The following is a 19,342-nucleotide window of genomic DNA, read 5'->3' as shown; positions in this document are numbered from 1 at the left end:
AGGCACTCTGGATAAATAGAGATGTTTTAGAAATGCTGACATTCCCAGGGGACTGGCCGGGCCCAGGATGGAAGATAAGTTTAGATGCTCTGACTACTATTTTTGGAGCTTGGACCACATTAATTCACTACTGCTCCAAATGGTAGGCAGCTGGGGAGGTCTTCAGGGGCCCGAGGGCCGTTTCCCAGCACAGATCTGGTTCAGCCTGTCCAGAATCTGCAGGCCAGTGTCCCCTCCCCTACCCCCAGGCTCTGCTGTGCATTTCCTAGTTATGTGGGGGGCACACAGCATCCAACACCAACTCCTCCAAACATCCTTCCTACTAATACAAGGGGATGGCCCAACATCTTAGGATGTGACTAAAGGCTATTTCGGCAAATGGTGCTGCTTGGCCTCTGGCTGAGTCTGGAGTCAAGGGATCAGAGCAGACATCCAGAAACTTCCTTGGCCTTCCCTTCTCAGAGGTGGTTGACAATTGAAAGAGCAGGCACAGCAGGGAAGTGAGTCAGTTTTCCTGCTGAACTGAGTCCCTTGCACATGCCTGGCAGCAGTAGAGAGGTCACGAGACAGTGGACATGGGCATCACGTGCCTTTATTGGGCTGAGATGAGAGTGGAATGGGATGAGAGGAGACTGGAACAGAATGTGTTCTGGGAACTTTCCAGCTGAAAGTTGTGTGCTTGTGACAGGCCATGTTCTCTGTTTCCAAACCCGTTCCTCACCGATGAAGAAAAAGGAAAGAGGACGGGGCATTTCCAGACTAGGAACGAATCCTGCTCTTGAGCTTTGTGTCATAAAGACTTCAGGGGAAGAATAAAAGGTGTCATTCCCATTCATGCCCACACTTGTAAAAACACAACATATATTTGAATGTCTTTGTTAGGAGAATTCTAACTGCCTGAGATGAGAAATAATGCACTCTGCAAAAATGATTGGACTTTTGCATGTTGTATGTTGAGTGTGGTGCAGTGTGAGTGTGGATTGCGTGTGTATGTGTGCATGCATGTTCCCTGTGTAGTCTTGAGCAACTGCAGCCCAGGTCTCCTATCACTGAGCTCAGCCTGGCCCACCTGATTTACTGCCATACATAGAACTCGGCACTTTGTGGGTACTTAGTACATTTGCTACATGAAAAAATGGACAAGTGATGTGCACGTGCATCTCAGTGAGTTTCTCTTTCTTTTGGGCAGAATCTTGTTTCCATGTTTCCATGAGTCTGTCTCTCTGAGCTCATGTCCCTTGTCCCTGCATCTCTTTCTATTTCTTTTACTCTATTGTTGTCTCCTCTTTCAGTTATCACCACATAACCTCGTCCTAGACACTTTCACAGGTACTCCACCTCTTTTCCTAAATATCTTTTCTTACATGACATATACATGAAATGTGAGGAAACCTAGAAATCGCTCAGCTTAATTTCCATCTTTTATGTTTGAGGAAACTGTCCAGATTTCTCACAATGTACTAAGGACAAACGCTAGTTTTCCCCTCCCTTCCTGCTCCTCCTCCTCTTTTTCTTCTTCAGAAGTTTTATTTTTAAACATTTTAGAAGAAAGAATTTACATACTATACAATGAACCCATTTCAAATGTACAATTCAATGGTTTTTAATATATTCAGAGAAGTATACAGTCATTTTCACTATTTAATTTTAGAATATTTTTAACATGAAAGAAACCCTGTACCTATTAATAGTCACTTCTCACTTTCCCCATTCCTCCCTAAGGGATCACTCATCTACTTTCTGCCTCTATATTGCTCTATTCCAGACATTTCATATAAACACAATCATAAAATATATGGTCTTTTTTTGACGAACTTTTTCACTTTGCCTAAAGTTTTTAAGTTCCATCCATATTTTAGCATATATCCATACTTCATTCCTTTTTATGGCTGAATAATATTCCATTGTATGAATAGACCACTTTTTATTCATCCATTAGTTAGTTGTGATCTACCTCTAAATAAAAGAAACTATTGAAAAATTAGTTGAAACTGTTAATCTTTCTTTTTCCAGCTTTATTAAGATGTAATTGGCAAATAAAATAAGATATTTATAAGAACATTTGGTTTGTTTATACCTCTTGGCTATTATGAATAAGGCTGTCATGAACGTTGTGTACACAATTTTGTGTGGACATACATTTTCATTTCTCTGGTATATACCTAGGAGAGCATTGGTGGATCATATGGCAAATCTATGTTTAAACTTTTGAAGAACTATCAATTTATTTTCCAAAGTAGCTGTGTCATTTTACTTTTCTACCAGCAACAAGTAAGGGGTCCAGTTTCTTCTCATCTTTGCCAATACTTGTTCTTCTCTGCTTTTTATTTTAGTAATCCTAATGGGTATAAAGTAGTATCTCGTTGTTTTTATTTGTATTTACCTGATGGTTAATAATGTTGAGCATCTTTTCATGTGTTTATTGGCCATTTATATATTTTCTTTGGAGAAATGTCTATTCAAATATTTTGCCTACTTTAAGTTGTTGTCTTTTTATTATTGATTTTGTGAGAGTTCTTTATATATTATGGGATACAAGTCCCTTATTAGAGATATTATTTGCAAATATTTTCTCCTATTTGGCTGTGTTTTTACTTTCTTAGTGGTATCATTGGTATCAAGTGCAAACGTTTTTAATTTTGATGAAGTTGAATTTATGCATTTTTTCCCCTATGCTTTTCGTGTTTTAAGAAGGAATTGCCTACCCAAAGACACAAAGATATACTCTTATGTCTTCATCTAAAGTTTTAATAGTTTTAGCTCTTCCCTTTAGGTGTTTGACTCATTTTGAGTTAAATTTTGTGTATGGTATAAGAAAGGGGTTCAACTTTATTCTTTTACATGTGATGTCCAGTTTTCCAGAACTATTTATTAAAAAGGTTATTCTTTCCTCATTGAATTATTTAAATCAATTGATTGTAAATGTAAGGGTTTATTTATGGACTCACAATTCTTTTCTATGGGTCTATGCTTGCCCTTGTATAGTATCCAGTATCAGACTGTCTCACTATAGTTTTATATTACATTTTGAAATGAGATGTGTGAATCAACACCCTTTCCCTTATCTTTTCCAGACTGTTTTGGTTATTCTTGGTCTCTTGAATGTCTTTATGAAATTTAGGATGTGCTTGTCAATTTTTGCAAAAGATGGCTAGGATTTTGATAGGGATTGTGTTGAACCTGTAGGTCAATTTGGGGAGTATTTCCATATTAACAATATTAAATATTCTGACCTAGAAAATGTGATGACATTATCTCTATTTAGGTCTTTTCAAATGTCTATCAATGATACTTTGTCATTTTCAGAGTACGTTTCTTTTTTTGAGTACATTCCTAAGTATTTGTGATTTTTTTATGCTATTGTAAGTGGAATTGCTTTCTTAATTTCAGATTGTTCTTTGCTAGTGTATAGAAACAAAATGATTTTTAATATATCAATCTTGTATACTGCAACCTTTCTAAACTCATTTATAATTCTAATAGCTTTTTAGTGTAGTCTTCAAGATTTTCTATATACAAGATCATGCCATCTGTAAGTAAAGATAGTTAATTTTTAAAAAACTAGAATCTTGTCCTGACCGGTTTGGCTCAGTGGATAGAGTGTTGACCTGCAGATTCAAGGGTCCCAGGTTCGATTCTGGTCAAAGGCATGTACCTTTGTTGTAGGCACATACCCAGTAGGGAATGTGCAGGAGGCAGCTGATCGATGTTTCTCTCTCATTGATGTTTCTAACTCTCTATCCCTCTCCCGTCCTCTCTGTAAAAAAAATTAATAAAATATATATTTTTTAAAAATCCCACCAGAATCTTGGGGCTTAGTTCAGATGATTTTTATTTTAGTAGAAGGAACTTTGTGATTGGCCTAGAAAAGAAATATTAAAGTAGTTATTTCCCAAAATTCATGGATCCTAATTCCAAAGATCAGATGTTTGAAACAGAATTGAACTTAAAATTGATATGGCTAAGAATTCCATCATCAACTGTGTTAGTTTGCTAGAACTATCATAACAAAATACCACAGACTGGGTGGCTTAAACAACAGAAATGTATTTTCTCACCATTCTAGAGAAGTCTAAGATCAAGGTGTCAGCAGGTAACCAATCAGGTGTCTCCTGTGGTCTCTTTCCTTAGCTTGCAGATGGCCAACTTCTTATTATGTCCTTACACAGCCTTTCCTCTGTGCACACACATCCCTGGTGTCTGTGTATCCAAATTTCCTCTTCTTATAAGGACAGCCAGATTAAATTGGGGGCCCACACTAACGGCTTTGTTTTAGCTTACATCTCTTTAAAGGCCCTAACTCGACATACAGTCACATTCTGAGGTACTGTAAGGAAGACCTCAGGTCCCAAATATAGGAATTTGGGGAGGACACAGGTCAGCCCACAACACTACCCTTCTTGGTTTTCCTCTAAAAGATATGATCTCTGGTGAGTTGTAACTAGCGAAGCCAGAATTCGTTAATTAACTCATTCACCATGACAACCAAATGAGAGTGACCTATAGTCAGAATTAAAAGGCACTGCTAATCATCCCTGAGCTAAAGGATCCTCATGTGTGGTTCTGCATGTTCCGGGAGCTCATTTGATCAGGTTTACTCTATCGCCACATCAAGAAGGGTTAATGACCAGCTACCAGACTCAGACATGCACATCACACCTAGAACCTCAATACTGCCTGCTTTAAAAAAAAAACCAAAGGTAATCCCAGGGCCTGCTGTTAAACAATATGGTGATGTACTTACACGAGAAGTCCTTCTGTGAAGTAGATATTTGAAGTTAAATGCAAAGACTCCTGTGAACCTTAATGTTCTTCAATGCAAAAGCTCACTCTAATTGTGTTCTCTTTTGAGTGGCGGATCCATTTTAGTGAGTTAGCTCAAGATATAATAGTCATGCTCTGCTATTTTTAAATTATTATTATTATTTTAAAATATATTTTATTGATTTTTTTACAGAGAGGAAGAGAGAGGGATAGAGAGTTCGAAACATCGATGATAGAGAATCATCGATGAGCTGCCTCTTGCACACCCCTACTGGGGATGTGCCCGCAACCAAGGTACATGCCCTTGACCGGAATCGAACCTGAGACATTTCAGTCCGCAGGCTGATGCTCTATCCACTGAGCCAAACCGGTTTCAGTGATGCTCTGTTATTTTTACAGTAGCCAAAAGCAAGCTGCTGCTGATCCCAATGAGCTATGTCAGTAGAAAATGAAAATCAAGATTTCCCTCGAGGTCACCTGAGCTGAGGAGTCATCCCACCTTGGCTGGAGTTATCTTCCCCTTTCCTGTGTAGTCTCTGGTCCCTTTTTTCAGTGCTTTATTTTTAATTCTCTTGCCCTCTGAGTGTTTTTACTGACATTTGGCCACAAACCATTTTTAAAGAAAGCAGGCAGTTATAAATCACCTATAAGGCAATCAATAAAAACCAGTACAATCCACAGTAAGACTGATTTGCCCCCAGATAGCCAGGATCCTGCAGGCTCAGCAGTTATGCCCCACGGCGGTATCTGCAAGGAGGGAGAAAGGCAAGGGGTAGTGCATTCTGAAAGAGGGGGGCTGCTGGCTCCCAGAGGCTCAAGGAAGGAATGGACTTTGGCCTCCATCCATGCACTTCTCTTCTGGCCTCAAGGGAGAGCTCTGTGTTTCCACTTCATCCAGCTCAGATTTTTCCAACCACATCAGTGGCATTTTCTTATCTCCCAAGGATCTCCCTCAGAGCTCCTCTGTAAGCCTCAAGAAAGGGCAGTAGGGATGCATGGCTGGGGAAGGGGAAGGCAGGGCAGTGTGTTGCTGTGGCACAGAGGCATGGCAGAGAAGAGAAGCTCAACTAAGCTGTCTTAGTCAGGCTATTGCTTTCCTCCCAGAGCCTGGGGAGGCCATCCCTCTGGCCAGAACTCCAGGGAACCAAAAGTTTGAAAGTCATTGTGCAGAAGCTGAAAGCGGGGCCCATAGAAAGACATGACTGCCCCAAGGTCACAGAGTGGTTTCATAATCAGCCCACAAAGAAAGGCCTCACTGCTTTGAAATCCTAGTTCTCTTTCCAAAAGGAACTTTGCTCAGGAAATGTTAGCTCATGGAAAGTCAAAGTAAATATATATATTTCCAGAGTAAGACTATTAATTTTAGTTCGTTTTTAAAAAAATGAGTATATTGCTCAGCTGGCGTGGCTCAATGGTTGAGCTTTGATCTATGAACCAGGAGGTCATGGTTTGATTCCTCGTCAGGGTACATGCCGGGTTGCAGGCTGGGTCCTCAGTAGTGGGTGTGCAGGAGGCAGCTGATCGATGATTCTCTCTCATCATTGATGTTTCTATCTCACTCTCCCCCTTTCTCTCTCTGAAATAAAAACATTTTAAAAAATTAATATGCAAATTGCCCATGTAAGGACCATGAAAGTTGTCAGACCCACCATTTATGTCCTCTTGGATAATGGGAAGAGAATTTCCTAGAAGGGGCTTTTCCTCTCCTCTCCATCATGGAAAAGTGTTTCAACTGCAAAGTTCAGGTAGTGAAGTTTGGTCAGGGAGGTAGTGAGCTGATCTCCCTAGGATGGAGAATAGGCTCAGAATATGGCAGCAGGGAAAACCTCAGGTCCAAAGAATGGAGGAAGATGGGTGAGATGAGCCTTTGAGGCATAAAGAGTTCCAGGGTGGCTTGAAAGTACGTGGAATATTTTGGAAACTGGGGCATGAGGTGATGCTGGGGTGTGGGGTACCATGGTGGTAGTCTGTAGAAGAAACAGGAGAGGTTGGTAAGCTCAGAGCAGAACATGTCATCATGCCAATGAACCAGAACTCTGTGGACTGGGATTTCCAGTTCTGGTATTCTGAATGTGCCACAGCAGACTCCACTGAGGGACTGCCAACCCTTCGCATTCCTGAACCCTTTCCCCTAACATTTGGATTCAGTAGATCTGGGATGGGCCCAGGGGTGTGCATTTTATCAAACTCCCCAGAAGATCCTAGTATGCTTTCTCAGGTTTGGAAATCAGTGCATTGAGCGCCATTGGAAGGCTTTACTCAAGGGAGGAATAGAACCAAAGTCATGTGTTAGGAAGGCCACGTCCACTTGGAAGGTGGAGGACTTCATCAGAAGAACCCACCCTCCCAGGGGTCTATTTTCTGGTTATCTGCTTCTCTCATCTGGAAATGCAGGTGAAAATTTCCAGAAGCTTCTTAAGAATGACTAGGCTTAAACACTAGATTGAACTTCATGCTACTCGCTATTCACCAAACAGTTAACTTAAGGAAGATATTCTACAAATAACAAACTACAATTGAACAGACAGAACATTTGTGAATCTGATGTTAAAGATAACACCTTCTCCAGGACAAGTTGGTGAATCCTTAGCCAGAAAACCCTCTCCTGATCATTTCTTTTGTGACAGAGGAGGTGGCGGTGCTGGTGGTTGGTGACACTGTTGCTGGGTTCTGTATTGCCCTAGAAGCCTCACCGTGGTGGGTTGAATGAATTACTTAATCTTTCCTGAGTGTTAGTTCTCTCTTCTGTAAAATGAGAATAATAGTGCCATGTAAGGAATGAATTACATCAAGGATATAAAGGGCCAGGTAGAGAGCCTGGTGCAACAAGTATCAGTGCTCTTCTGCTGATGCTGTTCCATGGGTTCCCTGTCTCTCCATTGTGAAAAGATGACAGCTCCTCCAGGGAGAAGTCCTCTGTGGTTACTTCCTGTCTCATATCATTAAGCAGCAGCACATGCCTGTTTACATAGCAATACAATGAAATTCATGTGTCTAAGCCACCAAAGTTTGCGGTTGGGAGAGCTATTCCCAAACTCCTGCTTTCTCCCCTCTCAACCCCTACCCTCCCAGGTCATTTCACATCACTGTTTACCAAAGCCTGTTCTCAAGTGGTATCTACAGACTCAAAGCCTGCAGCTATTTGCAGAGATTTAGATACCAAGGGAACTGCTCTGTTTACTTTTGCTTGGCTTCTTGTCGCCACAGCCTCTGTTCAAGGAGCATCTTTTGAGTTGACCAAACTGCAAATGCAGTTCAGCTCAGAATTTTTGGTGAAAAAAGAGACAAGATCCACAATTGCTCTCCCCCCTCCATCGGCTTTGGTGGGCAAGTTTGCACTTCTTCCTTGTCCTGCAAACTGGAGTCCAGGGCAGAAGGTCAAGCCTGTTCACACAGGCTCTCAATGCCCAAGTCTTGGGGTCTACTCTCCAGGGAGAGTCTGATCCCATCCAACTCTGAGCTAAGGAGTAGGTGGAGGAGGTCCCTGAAGGTTATTGGGAAGGAGGCAATGGCATCATTTGAGGGTTGAAATTTGACTCCACAAAATTGTCTTTAGGTTCACTGGATTATGTTTTTAGACAGGAACATGGAAGCTGGTCAAACCTAGTCCTGCCTCTGAAGCCTGAGTTTAAATGTGTGTGTAGTAGCGGGAAGAAAGGGGATAGGCATTGTGGGGTGGGGAATTCAGAGGTTTGGCTGTGGTTTCTGGGAGGATGCTGAGCTCAGCAACAGGGGCAGAGAAGGCAGGAAGAGGAGGTTTTGAGGAAAGGGGCATGTTGATAAGTTTCACTAGGGAATAACTCAGGGCAAGCTCATTTGCTCTAGATCTGTGTTTTCTAGTTAAAACTCTGAAGTAGGCAGCAGAGAAGCCTTTGGTGTTGAGGCTGTTTGTACCAGTTGTAACCCTTTACTGCAAGAGCCAAAAAAGCCAACACAAGCTACTTTAAGCAAAAAGGCATATTAATTGGTTCTTGAAACATAAAAGGCCAGGAATATCAGGCATAGCTTGATCAGGGCCTTAGATGACAGGCTCAGGACATAGTTTCTTTCAGGCTCTTTGCTGTACTCTTTCCCAGTGATTCCTTTCTTAGACAAGTTCTCCACCATCACAAGAAGGATTCTGTTTTCACCCTCTTATATTCAAGACCTGCAACAAAGAGTAAGAATCTCCTTTCTGAACTGTTAGCATTTGCAACAGCATGGATGGAACTGGAGAGCATTATGCTAAGCAAAATAAGCCAATCGGAGAAAGATAAATATCACATGATCTCACTCATATGTGGGATATAATGATCAACATAATTTGATGAACAAGAATAGATCCAGAGGCAAATGGTAGGGGAAGCAGAAGGTTAGAGAGCAACCAAAGGACTTGTATGCACTCATATTGGCATAACCAATGGACACAGACACTGGGGTAGTGGGGGCTTGCCCAGAGTGGGAATAGCTGGGGGGTTGGGTCTGTTGGGAGAAAAGGAGACATATGTAAAATTTTAGACAATAATAATAAAAAAAGAATCTTCTTCCCAGAATGCCCAGTAAAATCTTATTATGTCTAATGGACTCTGGGCAGGTCACATGCTCACTCTTTATATATATATATTTTACTGATTTTTTACAGAGAGAAAGGCAGAGAGATAGAGAGCTAGAAACGTCGATAAGAGAGAAACATCGACCAGCTGCCTCTTGCACACACCCCCCCCCCCCCCACAGGGGATGTGCCTGCAACCAAGACACATGTCCTTGACCAGAATCAAACCCGAGACCTTTCAGTCCGCAGACCGACGCTCTACCATTGAGCCAAACCGGTTTCAGCACATGCTCACTCTTGAACCAATCACTGTGATTGGAGGGAGTGATGCAAAAATGTCCGAAGGCTGCCTACAGCGGGGGTTGCCAGTCAGACCTTTGCTACTGACTGCATGTCTTCTTTCAATAGGCAACGAGGACCCCAAACTCTTGGGGCAGAAACTGGGGCATGACTGGCAACTTAGCGCAACCCTGTTTTAGGGAGATTGAGGTCCAAGTGGTGAAGGATCTCCTCCCCACACAGGTAGTTGGTGCAGTCTGCTCTTCCCTCTCCAGAAGCCCCATCGCAGAGCCTGCTGCAATCCTTCTTTGGCCTCCTGAAGCACATATTAGGCAAGATTCTGCCCTGCAGCCCAGTGCCAGGTTACTGAGCCTACTTTCATAGCTTCTAAGAACCGGGTCTCCCAGAGTGGAGATCAACAGTGGGTGGGACTTGGGGTGGGGGCACTCCATCCCAGCAGGGAAGAGCCATCTTCTGTTTGTCTTAGATGAAGCAGCTGCTTTCTGTCTCCCCTGGGAATGCCGAGAACAGTTTCCAGTTCTGTGCCTCAACTGGAGTTGTCCTTGCTGGCCTGAGGCAGGGCTGTGACCTAACAGTCAAAATCCCCACCAGGGAACATCTCCCAATACTCTGTTCTGTCTCTACTGAGGTCAGAGAAGAATGGGAATGAGCCCTTTCTTGAGACTCCATTTTTTGGGCCCAGGAGGCCCAGGTTTTAGTCCTGACTATGTGACCTAGAGCAAGTCACTATACCTCTCTGAGGCTCAATTTCCTTACCTGTAAAAAATGGAGCTTTAAGGCCTCCCTCACAGAGCTGAGAGGATTTAAGAGCTGATATGTACATGCTGTGCTGGGTATGTACACAGGAAGGTGAGGTTTGATTCCTAGAGTCCTTTCTGGCAAAAGAAGGGATGCACCGGGCATTGAGCAACTGCTCAAGACCTGTGCGGTGTTCCCACAGCTGGGGCACAGGAGAAAGCTCTCTGCTCTCAGGCTTGGCAAATGTGAGTAATGTGGAGGAAACAGAAACCACCGGCAGATGGGGGCAGCTGTGCGGTGCCATCATAGACCAGAGAGCTCACAGCACGTTAGAAAGATCCTAAGTGCCGGGTTGCCAGGAAGGCTATCTGGGGAGGCAGCCCTGAAGGACACACTGCAGAACCCCAATCTACCAGAGTACCTGGCATTGAGCAGGCGCTCAGAAGCAATTCTTGAATGAGTGAAGGATTTAGGAAGGCATTATGGAGGCCAAATTTTCCTGACTTGCCCAAACCAGTTCCTGCTTATAGACCTTGATGGTCACTCCCAGAACAAAGCTGGGAAGGGTGTGGGGGGGGGTGGCGAAAAGGAGAGGAAGGAATGACAAAGAAAGGCACAGGGGAACTGGATGTTCATTTATTTTTTATTTATTTTTATTTTTATTTTGTGGGGGATAGGACTGTTGCTGAGTCAAGGAAGGTATTTTATTTTTCTTCGGAATAAAGCTCCCGAGGTGATAGAAGGCTGATCCTGGCTTTTTCAGATAAGCTGTTCCTGGTGGGCTAGCTGGCCCTGGACAGATCTCATGTTCTGGACAAAAAGCAGGTTGTCTTTCCCCATCCTCATGCCCATCCTAAGGAATGGACATCTTCAAGTGCAGAGGCCAGAAGATCCAAGGAAGGGTTGTTGGCTCAGACTTGGTCCCACGGTTGGCTTCTGAGAGACACTGGTCAAAGCCAGACTTGAAGGAAATCTGAGGATGGGAGCAGGGGTCAGAGAGGAGAAAAGATACTACACCTCTTTGATGACGGAAAAAGGGCCACGAGCAAGGAATGTAGGCAGCCTCTAGAATTTGGAAAAGCCAGGAAACATTCTCTCCTAGAGCCGCAGAGGGAACACAGCCCTACTGATTCTCTGGTTTCATCCCACTGAGACTGATTTTGGAATTCTAAACGCCTGAATTGTAAGATAATAAATTTATGTTCTTTTAGGACAGGGGTCCTCAAACTTTTTAAAGTGGGGGCCAGATCACGGTCCCTCAGAGAGCTGGAGGGCCGGACTATATGAACTACTAATTCCTACTGTAACACCTCGGCTGCGCTCACTGCCCAAAAAACCTGGCGGGCCGGATCAGACTCCTCTGCGGGCCGCATGTGGCCCGCGGGCCGTAGTTTGAAGACCCCTGTTTTAGGACATCAAATTTGTGATAATGTGTTAGAGCAGCCGTAGGAAACAGGAAGGAAGCAACTTTTCCTGGGGTGAAGAGGTGGAAAGGGTTTATGAGGAAGGGGATATTTTGAACGGGTTGTTGGCTGAGTAGGAGTTAATCAGTTATAGAAAGGGGAAGGAAGGGAGCCCAGGCATAGGCAAAAAGATATGTGCAAAGAGCGTGAAAAAGCAGGGCATGTTTGGAGGTTGGTTGTTGGTCCATTGTGGTGGAAGCATAAGGTGTATCAAGGCTGAAATAGGAGATGAGGACAGAGAGAAGGGCAAGGGTCTTCACTTAGAACAAGTTCCATGGAAAAACAGAGTCCTCAAAGATTTTAAGAAGGGATAGAGGATCCAATTTATGTTTTAGAGAGACTGCTCTGGTGTCTTGTGGAGGGTGGTTGAAAGGCCTAGACCAGAGCTGAGGAGACCAATGAGGCTATGAACACACCGGGGTGTGGCAATGGGAAGTGGGAAGTGGCCGAAGACTTTCTGACTAGGATTGGCAGGACTCCGAGTCTAACTGAAGAGGGGAGGGGTGATAAGAGGGAGGGTAATGATGTCCAGGTTTTTAGCTTGGGTGTCATTCATAAGGGCCCAGGAAGAGTGAACTTGGAGGTGGGGGAGGCAGAGCTGGGGAGGGGAAGGAATGGTGGTTTCTGTCCAGAACTTGGTGAGTTGGAGGGGCCCATTGTACACTCAGAAAGAGTTATCCAAAGGCAGTTGGCAATCAAATCTCTATAACTATACTATCGTGGGTTAATATTAAAGTCTTCTGATTTCCTCCAAAACCGGTTTGGCTCAGTGGATAGAGCGTCGGCCTGCGGACTGAAAGGTCCCGGGTTCGATTCCGGTCAAGGGCATGTACCTTGGTTGCGGGCACATCCCCAGTGGGAGGTGTGCAGAAGACAGCTGATCGATGATTCTCTCATCGATGTTTCTATCTCTCTATTCCTCTCTCTTCCTCTCTGTGAAAAATCTCTCTCTCTCTCTCTCTCTCTCTCTCTCTCTCTCTCTCTATATATATATATATATATATATATAAAGTCTTCTGATTTCCTTCTGCATCCTTGTAGAGCGAGTAGAGGCTCAGTGGTGTGCTAGTATGTGTTTAACAGCCAGCTCTCTGAGGGAAGAAAAGGCCATGATATGTAGCATTTGCTGGTTCCCACTGTATAAATACTCCCGTCACGACTCATTGCAAGGCATTAACTCCACATCACTGAACACGGAGAGGGGAAAAGACGCACAGTAGCACATCATTTTATGGTGCTTCCACCACAAGCCCATTAGAAACAAATCATCTCAAGAGCACAGATGATAGTAAAATGTAGTCACATAATCAGAGCACGGTTATTTGAGGTATTTATTTCCTTCGTATTTAATGTAACTTCCTTGTAATTTAATTTTTAATGATGTTTGTGTTTAACGACCAGCTCACAATATTGTTGACAAATTTACATTCGGCTCTCGTGGGCTGCTGCGAGCAGGCTCCTGCACATCCCTGGAGAGGCTCCAAACCAGCGCAAGCTGGAAGGGCCTGGAAGTGCCCCTCCTCCTCAGCAGGCCCAGGGTCACACGCAAGGGAGGGCAGAGCCAGCTCCAGGACCCAGCAGGCAGCCCTCAGTCTCCCACTCTTTCTGATGGCCCCTCGGAGCCCTGCCTGGCTTTTCAGACCCAGGAACACCGTGTGGTCCTTGACCCCAGGAAGATGACTCATGGCACCCTGGAGTGAGTGACTCAGAAAGGAGGCTGCTGGGCAGCCTGGAACAAAGAGAACCGGATGAGATCCGGATGAGATTTATTTTCTGCTGGGAGCTGAATGGGCAGCTCAGATAGGTTCTGCTGTTCCCCGTGCCTTTGAACCACCTCCAATTGAGCAACTGCACATGTTTGCAAGAAGCAAAAAAAAAATCTTTCAAGTAGACTTATTTTAAAAAAAGAATTGCTGAAGTGAGGGAGCTGGAGAGGAAACCTGGGGAGATGTTCCGGCTTATTTCCGGTTATGGCTGGAAGCCGGGGTGGGGTGGATGGAAGTCTGGCCTTGGCTTGACCATTTTTTGGGCGTGTTGAACCTGGGTCACAGGCATTTCAGGGTCTCTCTAACCCTCCTCTTCCTCTACTGTGGCATTTAAGTTCCGAGTGTCGGGTACCTAGTGCCCAAATGTCATCTGTCCTGGCTGGCATTTGACAAGAAGTCCATCATACTTTCCGTCAGTCCTTGGTCGGTAGGTAACCTCTGCATCAGCTTCTTAAAGCACCTTCCTTTCTGGCAACTCTGCTCCTGGTTGCACAGAAATGATTGTGCTATTCGCTCCCCGCACCCCTGCCCGGGGTGCAAGAACCAGGCTGTCTAAAGGCCTTATCTATCAAGACATACCTAATAGCCATTTCTCCCTCTCTTTGGGCCTTCTCCTCTGGATCCTGTTTGGGAAACAGGCTCGGGCCCTCTCTGCTCTCCGATTTAGGGATCTTTACCTTCTCCCCCGGGAAGCAGGCTCAGGCCCTTTTCTCAGGGACTCGCCAGAGTGGCCTCTCCCAGCTTCTCCTCCACCTCTCCCTTCTCTCCCTTGCCCCATAATACTTTACTAGTCTTGGGTGGGGGCGGGGGAGTTACCCTTACTTAGGATGTTTCCCCCAAATCTGTTTTCTGTGTCTGAGAACTTTCTGTGGTGACATAAAAGGCAGAGATACACTCCCTTTCTACCTCCTGCTGCTCCAGCCCTTCCCAAGGCAGAGAGTACGGAATGGTCTCTCTGTTTGTGTGAGGGGCGGAGCAAGGCAGGGGGTTGGGTGTTACTATTTTAAATGTGTCATGTCTCCCTCTTCCCCTTACCCCCTTATCCCCCCCCTTCCCTCTCCCGCACTGAGCACCAAACCAACTCCTGACCTCTTCCTCGGGGAGCTGGCCGGCCTGGCCTCTCCTCCTAAATGTGGCCCCGGCCCTGCCTGAGGAGATGCTGGCTCCCTCCCAGGGCTAGAGCGGGTTCTGAATCAGGGAGGAAGGCACTCCCAGCCAGCAGAGCCTGTAAGAGATCCTGGGGCTGGTGAGCGTGGCCAGAGGGTGCAGACTCCAGAGGGTGGGGGTGGGGGTTAGGGAGGAGGGAGGGGTGTGTGTGTGTGTGTGTGTGTGTGTGTGGCATGCTCAAGGCCAGCCTCACTGAAGCACCCTCAGGCCACAGCCCCAGTGCTCCCAGCTCCTGGATCCAGAGGGGTTGTGTGGAGAGTGAGAAGTCCTTAGGGAAGTCCCTCTGTTCCCTCCTGTTCCCCTTCCTCCTTCTGCTCTTCTACACCCCACCCTTGCTCCACCAGGACAGACCGCAGCACAGGCCTGGGACTGACCACTGTATCCTCTCTCGCTAAGCCCACCACCTGCAGCCACCGCTGCCCAACAGCAGAGAGGATGTCAGCATCACCAGATGCATGGCCACTGGTGAGCTCAGTTCCAATCATGCCTGGTGGTCTTTTATCTACTGCTTGGTACAGAGGAGAAGCCCTGGCCAGGCCTGGACCATGTCTCCTTTACTTGCAAGAGGCAAAGCTAGGAGCCCCGCCACCCAGGAGGAACACAGACTACCAGGGCCTGGTTGGGTTTGATGGTGCTGTGGCCAAGAGAACTCAGCCGCCCCATTCAGAGAGTGGGAATGGAACTCACCGAGTACAAGCTGGCACCTTGCAAGTATTTCCTAACTTAATCCTGACAACCCTAAAAGACAGGTACAATTACCTCCATTTTACAGGTGAGGAAACTGAGGCCGGGAAGGACAGATTCAGCAAGAAAGAGGCAGAGGGAGAATTAGAAGCCCTTGTGCCAAGCTCCAAAGCCCTCACGTAGCATACTGACTTTAGGAAGCAGGATGGGGCCATCCTGAAGTGGACCCCAATTCAGACTGCCTCGTAGGGGTACAGGACCCAGCTTGGCAGTTGGCCCAGGCCCAGGGACCCACAGAGGTGCTTCTCAGCACTTTGAACTGATAATTGATGCCCCAGGAGATTCTCCAAATCTATACAGGATGGCCCTGGGGTGGGCAGAGGGAGCAGGGAGCACTCTCTCTTTCCCATGAGAATGACCACGAGAGAAAAGAGAATTGGAAGGCTTTGCCCAAGGACTCCTGCTTTCACAGCATGGACACATTCACTGATTATTTACTAAAAGGAACCCCTGGGCCCAGGGTTTACTGACTGCCCCTCATCCACAGGCATGGCTTTGGTCAAGTCCTTGCCTTTGTCTGGACCTGTGTGATGGGAGCAGGGGCAGGACTGACCCATCTCCACTGGCCCAGCCGTCATCCCTGAGGCTGCAGAGGGACTGAGAGATGTGTGTGCAGCCACTCCAAACAATTCGCTCCATCCAATTCTTCATCTAGACATAGACCAGTGGTATTAATAGCAACCTAATCTCTTTCAAATTCTTTGTGTTGCTAAAATGAAAGCAAAAATTCAAAGCTGGAAGAACAAAAAAACTCCCTTCTGAGAATTCTGAGTCATTCCAAAAAAGTCAGTTGAGTCTGGGTTAACCCATTGTTTACCAGAAGGGCCTTGGCTCTTCCCCAGACACCCAGAGATTCACGAGAGAATAGGAGGGACACTCAGCTTGTGGGCTGTGCTCCTGGCCACTGTGGTTTCAGAGAGGGTTTAGTGTCTTCTGGGCTGACCGCAAGGCTCTGGGAGAGGCATCCTTGGGGCCATCGTGAGAGGCCACTGCTCGTCAAGAACGCCACCATGAGCAGGTGGGCTTGGCCCTACAAGGGGCTGGGGAGGCGGACAACCTGCTCTGACTTTCTGCACAGCCACTCCTGGGCAAGTCTTTGGGCCCCTGTTTCCTCTTCTGTAAAATGGGACTAATCATGCTGTTAATAATAATAGTACTCACGGTACCCACCTCACAGGGTTGCCAAGAGCACCGAGGGGGTGGTCTCTGTACTGGCCCTTGCTAAGTCATGACTCCAGAAGATGGCTCAATGCTTGCTGGGACACAGGCAGCCCAACCCCCAGCTGAAGTGTGCAGAATGGAGGGTTAGATGGGCAGGCCTCTGCCTGCAGAGCCCCTCTGTCAGAGCAGCCTTCTCCCGCCCTATGTCCTCTCCCCACAGCCCACGGGGTCCTGCAGAGGCTATTCCCAGGGTCAGAGCTTGTGCTGCTGATGCCACAGGCATGAGACTTCCTGGGGTGAAAGGTTGGATGGAAAACTAACGGACACGTGTGTAAATGGAAAAGTCAGGAGAATAGGTAAATGGATGGACAGACAGATGAATGAATAGATGGGTTTGCACCCCCACAATGTGGGTCATACAACCTCAAACTTTACCTTGCGGATTGTTTGGAGTGGCTGCACACACATCTCTCAGTCCCTCTGGGCCCACTGCTTTGTCCACATAAGACCTCTGGCTTGACCACCTGCTGCTTCTTTCCCTGCCCCCTCACCTATCCTTAGCCCCTCGGGGAATGCACACTCCAGTTCTTATGGGGCTCAGTACTGAGTCACGCTGCTGTGGTTTAGCAGAACTCCTGGTGGAGGAGGTGGAATAGAAGAGGGGAAAGATAACGGGCCTTGGAACCAGACTCTCCTGGGTTATAATCATTGGCCTGCCACTTAGCTGTGTGACCTTGAGCAAGTCGCTGCACCTCCCTGTTTCTCAGTCCCTTCATATATACAATGGAAACAATAAAACCCATATCACAGGGGTTAAATAACATAGCATTTGAAATCATACTCTTGGTGTCAGATACTCAGTAGGCAACCTTGAAATACCTGATGAATGAATGAGTAAAGAAAGTATGCTAGTTTGCTTTCTCCCATGAGCATGTCCAGGGTGCAGATAACATTTAAATATGGTTCAGAAATTGTTGGCCTTTTCAGTTACACAAACGATTGGATACTTTTACCAACAGAGGCTCGTAGATAATTTGCACCAAATACAAAGCTAACTGTACCCAGTGAAGTTGCTACCCTTCTCTGCACCTCAGTTTTCCTTCCTGTAAAGGGGGCCAGGTTAAACTTAAACACTGGCTGGGACCAGAATGAGTAGAACCCAAAGAGCTGATTGGCTAATGACTCACCTAACCCTTTACTGACCAAGCCTGAGATGCAGCAAGGAAAGTCTTGAAAATGCATTAAAGAAGAAGCAGCTGGAGACCAAACATTACTAAATATTTTTCCCTTTTATGGGTTGGTGCTCTAGATCACCACTTCCTGGAGATTGTATTCTAAACTTTGCTGTGATGGATGTGAGGTCCGAGTGCCCACGAACTCCAGCAGAACCCAGATGTCACCCTGGGGGAGGGACTCTGCTTTTACCTTGCTATTTTAAGCAGCAAGTTTATAATAATGGGAGGGAGAGAAAACAAAGGGGCAGGAGCAGCGTGGGAATGGCCTGGGCAGGCACAGTTGCTGAGACTCCCCTTGAGGGCCCAGGGTTCTGATTTGTCAAGTGTGGGATCTAGCCAGCCTCTACTCTGCTTTATCTTGCAGCAGCTGACACCTTTCAGGGCTTGTCTGACTTAATTTATTTCTGTTTTACTTTGCTTTCTGACCCAGGAACTGAATTAAGATGTTGCTTAAGGAGTATAGGATGGGAATATCAAATCTGTGGTTTATAGTGACTAGAAAGGGTACAGGATTTTAGGGGCATCAAAGATTGGAAAAGATCCCTGAAGTAGGTAGGAATCCTGTGACCCTTGTCACAGCCTTTGCTGAAACTCTCCCCAGAACAGAGAGCTTACTACCTTAAAGAGCAGTCCATTGCCAACCACTAGAAAGTTTTCCCTTGCGTTGATCTGGCCTTTCAGTCATTGTTCATGAACTTGTCCTTTGGAAACAACAGTACTACTCAAATGGCTTTCAAATGCCTGATAAGAGATTTATTTCTCCCCGTACTGTCTCTTTTCCAGGCTAAAGATCTTTAGTTCTTTAAACACGACTTCTTGTCTCCCTACATCCTGCTCCCCCCCCCCCTTTTTAATTTAAATATTACCAATTTATCTGAATCCTTCACAGCATGCAGAGCACAATATGCTTTGTGCAGATTAAGACATAAAGGAAAAGTGAGACTGTCATCTCCCATGTTTTAGAAATCATACTCCTATTAAGACAGCCTGGACCTGGACCTGCACATACATCACGTATCATTTTAAGTGGTTTCTTGGGAGGTGCAGCCCACTTCCCTGATAGAATTGGGGTTTGTGGGTACTCTTGCTACCTTGCTACCAGCACCACCAATATCGCTGCTGCTGAAGTCTGAGTAAAGGTAATAGAAATTAATCTTTGGGCAACTATAAAGCTCAATTTATTCCCATAGTGACCAGGTCTGAGAGGCAGCATTTGAGATGGAGACAGCATGACCTGGCCCCATAGCTCTCATTGCTGAGAGGCAGGTTCTATCTGTCCAGCATGGCTTCTCCCTTCCTGACTCACCTCCCACTCTAGGCCTCCAGCCAGTTTGTTCAGATAAATTCCATTCAGTATTTCAGTGTCCCTGGCTCAGCTCAAACACCATTTCTAATGTAGAATCTTCATTATATTCCATCCATCATAATTCCATCCATCATAGTTCGAAACCTTTTTCTGGGATCCTGCAACTT

The 19,342-nt window shown here is 45.7% G+C and overlaps 1 protein-coding gene across 5 annotated transcripts in view; it reads left to right on the top strand.

Annotated features, from left to right (window-relative positions):
* Positions 1-19,342, top strand: part of IRAG1 (inositol 1,4,5-triphosphate receptor associated 1) — a 98,383-nt gene that overhangs the window by 13,773 nt on the left and 65,268 nt on the right. The window lies entirely within an intron of this gene.

This window comes from Pipistrellus hanaki, assembly GCF_964339955.1.
Source record: "Pipistrellus hanaki genome assembly, chromosome: 9".
NCBI classification, from domain to species: domain Eukaryota; kingdom Metazoa; phylum Chordata; class Mammalia; order Chiroptera; family Vespertilionidae; genus Pipistrellus; species Pipistrellus hanaki.
This window is presented reverse-complemented; position numbering and strand designations above follow the sequence as displayed.